At 38.2% G+C, this 6,437-nt stretch overlaps 1 protein-coding gene across 1 annotated transcript in view; it reads left to right on the top strand.

Moving 5' to 3' along the window:
- Positions 1–4,698: 4,698 nt before the first annotated feature.
- The window catches only part of foxp1b (forkhead box P1b), a 323,816-nt gene continuing 322,077 nt past the window's right edge, over positions 4,699–6,437 (top strand). Inside the window, exon 1 of the mRNA XM_062997542.1 lies at positions 4,699–4,794. The gene's annotated coding sequence lies outside the window, so the exon portion shown is untranslated. The remainder of the gene's footprint in view (positions 4,795–6,437) is intronic.

Here is a 6,437-nt window from a genome sequence, read left to right as displayed (position 1 = left end):
AAGGCAGCAACACATGCTCCAATCCTTTGAGGGGCCTTGGCATAGCTGCTCACCTGACCAATAGCACCGCTGGGGATTTGAACCCTGGTTCCCAAAAGTAGTGCTTCTTCACTTCTCATTTTACTAAATATTAGGTGTCAGTAGTTGTAAGTTTGTTTGTTTGTTTGTTTATTAGGATTTTAATGTCATGTTTTACACAGTAGTTGTAAGGAAGCATAGGTTTTTGCAATGCCTAAAATGTGAAAGTTAAACTGTAAACACAAATGAGAGCTTGTAGGTTATGGATAGTCATCAAAGAACAATTTACTGATTTAAGTAAAGATTTGAGGGCTGGGTGGTGATGTAAAAAAAGAGGTACACAGCTGGAACAAATACATCAAGTACATGCTGGTCAGTGGACTAAAATCACAAGCCCTTAAGGATATTGGCCCTATACATGTCATCCATTGTTTTTAATGCACTGCTGCCTGAACTAGTAACTGTTATGTATTTACCTGTGACAGAAGTGTTTGCCTTTCATTATGCCCATATGCAGTGTTATGGCAATAATCATGAAGTTTAAAAATAATAACAAGCTGTTATTATCTGCCTGGAAAAGAAAACATGTATATTTTGCCTTCATGCACATGCAAGGATGTTTTTAGGGTAAGGTGGGAGTCTTGGGGTGGGGGGGATTATTGAATTAACTTGATTTTTTGACCATTTTGAATGAAGATAAGACCGTATTTACTCTGCTGTATTTATATTGCTTCTAGACCTTGCAATATAAAGCATTACAACACATTAGGAAATAATGTCTATGTATTTTGTATATATATAACCTCTTATAACTAAGCTTTTTAATGGAGGTTGGTGCACTTAATCTTACTACAGAATTTAGGACGAGTCAAAGTTTTAGTAGTGTATTTTTTAGAATCAGATGAAAGAAAACCCTTTTGGACGATTTTTTAAAGAAAAACATTGCAACAAAGGTAGTGCCACCACTGGTGCCCCCAGATTGTATCGTTTGCAAATCTACTTTTAATCTGAGAGATAATAAAGTATCATTTTTAACCCATCTAATTAAAGACAACAATAATTATGGGCTGGCTGTTTGAGATACAATATGTAGAACCTACTTCATTAACATTAATTACTAGAAGACAGTAATTCAGTATTGTGCACAGACACTGCAGTCAACTGTGAGGAGAAAAGTCACACGGTGGCGCTCTGTACTCGTAAAACAGCTGTAAAATCTGCAGCGTGGTCACTTAAGAACTGAATTCATTCATTTATTGTCTGTTTTACCAACGTTATATCCTGTTCAGGGTCGCAGTGGGTCTGATTTTATTTATATGCAGGAAACAACCCGGAAAGGTTGCCAGTCCATCACAGGACACAAAGACACACAGACACACACGGGGCAACATTTAGGAGCTCCAACTGGCCTGAACTCTTCACCCTTTAAGGACCCTGGCCAGGGAATCAAACCCAGGCCCTTCTGGCTGTGAGGTGACAACGCTACCCACTGTGCCACACATATTAAATTCACTCTTCCACAATTTTCGGCATTTAACAGACACTTTTATCCAAAGCGACTTAGAAATAAGACTGAACACAATTTTGAGCAATTGAGGGTTAAGAGCCTTGCTCAGGGGTCCAACAGTGGCAACTTGGCGATGGTGGGGCTTGAACCGGCAACCTTCTGATTACTAGTCCAGTACCATAACCACTCAGTTATCACTGCCCTAAAAATGTAGCATGATAAATAACTGCTCCCTGCCTGGAATTATTTTACATTTTCAGCATTCAGCATGTGCTTTTATCCAAAGCAACTTACAGTATACAGTCTAAGCAATTCAGTGTTAAGGGCCTTGCTCAAGGGCCCAACAGTGGCTTTATAGCAGAGCCTGGATTTGAACTGACAATCTTCTGACTGACAGCCCAAAGCTTTACCCACTAGGCTACTACTGGCATCCTTTTACTGACATTCTTGAAGGTTTTTTCTTGAATGCATCTGTAAATTTATATTGATCTGAATATGAAATTACTTACTAAAGCTTCAGAACTTATTGTAACTGTTTATTTATATACTACTAATCATGGAAATTTATATCAATTTTTTTATAGCTATGTGTTACATAGCTTCCATTTAACTAATGTATAAACATGTATGATTCTATGTCATTATTACATATATACATTATATGACATTATATGACATTATTAAATGTGTGATTTAATGCAATTATGTAAATACACAGGATCTAATGCAAAACATGCAAAAATACAAACAAACAAACAAGCACACAAACAAAAAACAAATAAAACCCATCACAACATTATCTGATCATTATTGTATGGGCTGGATTAAAGTTTGGTGACATAAGAATGATAATGTTGCAATAAATTGTGTGTACTACATGTGTACAGGGATAACACCAGCTCAGTTACACAAAATAACAACAAACCAAGTTGACATTAATGTGAAACAATCATTTATTAAAAACAAACTGATTTAACACAGAACAATAGTTTATTGTTTCTTTTACACATTTCTCTTTTAAAGTACACATTTTTAACAATGTATAAAGCTGTATGAGGCTTTACTTTTGTTTGAACTGATAGGTGGTATGTGAGAGTAATCAGGGTAGCTAGGTTGTGCAGCAGGTAGTGTGGGTGCAGCACACCTAGAATGTCGGTCAGAGTTTGGTATGTTCTCCAACGTCCCATGTGGTTCAGCCTACCTCTCAAAAATACTGTATGTTACTACTGTATGTTAGCGTATGTTACTGTATGGCTTGTCTAAACGGGTGTAAGTGGGTGGCTGATGCCTCGTTATATATGGTATCCATGTCGGGTGCACTGGGGCCCATGGCTGGTGGGGGCCCTCCACGACATGAACTAAACCCCCCACCGCACTGCCCCCCATTGCACTTTCCAGGTTATTATATTACAATATTTTCGTTAAGTAAAATATTAAAAGGGAGTGAGTACCATTAATTCATTCTGATATAGCACTTATATATACAGATACATCATATATATACAGTATATACAGTATATATATATATATATATATATATATATATATATACTGATCAGCCATAACATTAAAACCACCTCCTTGTTTCTACACTCTGTCCATTTTATCAGCTCCACTTACCATATAGAAGCACTTTGTAGTTCTACAATTACTGACTGTAGTCCATCTGTTTCTCTGCATGCTTTTTTTTTTTAGCCTGCTTTCACCCTGTTCTTCAATGGTCAGGACCACCACAGAGCAGGTATTATTTGGGTGGTGGATGATTCTCAGCACTGCAGTGACAATGACATGGTGTGTGTTGTGCTGGTATGAGTGGATCCGACACAGCAGCGCTGCTGGAGTTTTTAAATGCCGTGTCCACTCACTGTCCACTCTATTAGACACTCCTACCTCGTCGGTCCACCTTGTAGATGTATAGTCAGAGACGATCGCTCATCTATTGCTGCTGTTTGAGTTGGTCATCTTCTAGACCTTCATCAGTGGTCACAGGACGCTGCCCACTGGGCGCTGTTGGCTGGATATATTTTGGTTGGTGGACTTTTCTTAGAGTAGCAGTGACAGTGAGGTGTTTAAAAACTCCAGCAGTGCTGCTGTATCTGATCCACTCATACCAGCACAACACACACTAACACACCACCACTATGTCAGTGTCACTGCAGTGCTGAGAATGATCCACCACCTAAGTAATACCTGCTCTGTAGTGGACCTGGGAGAGTCCTGACCATTGAAGAACAGCATGATAGGGGGCTAACAAAGCATGCAGAGAAACAGATGGACTACAGTCAGTAATTGTAGAACTACAAAGTGCTTCTATATGGTAAGTGGAGCTTATAAAATTGACAGTGAGTGTAGAAACAAGGAGGTGGTTTTAATGTTATGGCTGATTAGTGTATGTTTTTTTTGCACTGGGGCCCATGAGCTCCTAGTTACGCTACTGATCCATGTACAGGGTGGGTTAAAGCCTTGCGCTTAGTGTTTGAGTTGGTTCTGGACCCAGAGCAACCTTGATTAACAGAAATAAATAAATAAAAGTGGCTACACAAATGCATTTTAAAGGTACACGCATTATATTGGTACAAATCTCTTTAAGTATTGTGACATGATCCTTTCTGCCAGGCTGCCCACCCAAGAGCTTGGCACTTTCTCTATTTCCTCTCACATGGGCTTGTCCTCCTACTGAACTTTTCCCCTCTCTTTTATTAGAGAAAGTGAAGGAGAAAAACGAGAGAGGTTCGCTTTAACTGTATCCTTACAGCCCACAGCACGCTTTTACCTCAATAGAGACTTTGGTATAATTTTTTGGTATAAGGGACAACTAGGTGGGACATCATCTTTCTAAAAGTGACTGAATGAAAACTGAGCGCTCGCTTCATCAACTCTGTTTACTCACGCAGCAGGTGGATATGACGTCACGGACTGGGAACAGCCAAAACAACAACAATAAATCCGCTACTTTCTTTTATTTCCCTTTTGCGGGCCGCATTAAAGTGTAAGTCTTAAAAAAGGATCTCGCGTTCCTAGAATCGAGGTAAGCACAGTTAGAAGTGCTGCTTGCCCGCTTCGGCACGCGTTTTCCGTTCAGAGAGGTGCGGGGATCCTCGACTCGGCGATTAAAGTTAGTCCCAGAGCGGAGTGATATTGTTTACAGTGCGCTTTATATCACGCTTTGTACACACGCGCGCACGCAAATTCACCGTCGACCAGAGTTCAAATCTTCCCGCAACCGACTCCGGCAGCCGCGGCTCTTTCAAAACCGCTGTAATATCCCGGTAAGTTTTTAACACTTATTTTCTGACTTAATTCCACTTTATATTTTGGGACACGTCGCTGAAGTTTGACTTTCTGTCCTCACATGAGTTGGTTGTTGTTAAGTGCGAAGAGTAAACAAACAAACAAACATTCAAACAAACACCGTGAGCAGTGCTGCTACGTGACACCGAGTTCCTCTCAGGTAAACCGCTCCAGAGACGTTCTATTTATTTTTAAACTAAAATTTCAAGACCTCTTTCAAATTTCTAGTTGCTAACGCGGTATTTTTATTTTATTTTTGGAAGTTAGCCTTGAGCTAACGAGTTGTTTCACTCGTTAGCTAAAACAAACCCTCACAACTGAGCATTAGCATATTATCACGTAGGAGAAGAGGTGGCGAAAACCGACTCGTGCACTTGAACTGCTGCACTGCAGGTAATCCAGTGGTTACAGTGCTGCTCACTCCTTACGTCGCTTAGTCAGTCATGCTTCAGGATATTCAGCATTATTAATAAACTAAATAAAAGCACAAAACTTTATATTCAAGGTTTACATGCGCTCTCTGTATTCATGTAGCTGTACAGTGTATAGATCCTCAACCCTTTCTGCCTCTGTTCTCAGTCCTGAAGTGTAAAAACTGGAGATTGAAGTAGTTTATAGACTATGCACAAAATCACATACTACCCCTTTTAAAAGAAATACTACACCACGTGAGTTATTGTACCTTGCGCAAATAGCCTCAAGAATACTGCAAAAGCATCAGAGCCACACCTTTTAACAAGCTATCAACCATTTATTGTATAATAATAATATTTATTATTATTATTAAAGATACTTTATTGTTTGTAAATAACTTTAAACATTGTATTTATAGAGTTCAAACAATAAACAACAACAATATAAAACTCACCACATCTGATCAAGACAGGTGTTTGTCTTACATGGCAAAACAAACACAAATTCTGTATTTATTTAGCTGTAGCACTGTCTATATTTTCAACCCCTTCTGCCTCTGTTCTCTGTCCTGAAGTATAAAAACTGGAAATATGCTTCAGCAGAATAAAAATCTCTGTAATTTAGAATTTACTTTTTAACATGTATGACCTGATACCTTTAAGAAAGTTTATAGACTATGCACAAAATCACATACTACCCCTTTTAAAAACAAATACTGCACCACCTGAGTTGTATTATACCTTGCACAAATAATATGTTTGCGTCAAGAATACTGCAACCATTTATTGTATAATAATACAAAGTTTTTATTATTTTTATTATTATTATGGATACTTTGTTGTTTGTAAATAACTTTAAACATTGTATTTATAGATTACAAACAATAAACAACAACAATACAAAACTTACTACATCTGATCAAGACAGGTGTTTGTCTTACATGGCAAAACAAACAAAATACTGCATTTATTTAGCTGTAGCACTGTCTATATTTCCAACCCCTTCTGCCTCTGTTCTCTGTCCTGAAGTATAAAAACTGGAAATATGCTTCACACTTCTCTAGGTTTCTTTCAGCAGAATAAAAATCTCTGTAATTTAGAATTCACTTTTTAACATGTATGACCTGATACCTTTAAGAAAGTTTATAGACTATGCACAAAATCACATACTACCCCTTTTAAAAAGAAATACTGCACCACGTGAGTTT

This window comes from Trichomycterus rosablanca, chromosome 6 (assembly GCF_030014385.1).
Source record: "Trichomycterus rosablanca isolate fTriRos1 chromosome 6, fTriRos1.hap1, whole genome shotgun sequence".
Lineage (NCBI taxonomy): Eukaryota > Metazoa > Chordata > Actinopteri > Siluriformes > Trichomycteridae > Trichomycterus > Trichomycterus rosablanca.
This window is presented reverse-complemented; position numbering and strand designations above follow the sequence as displayed.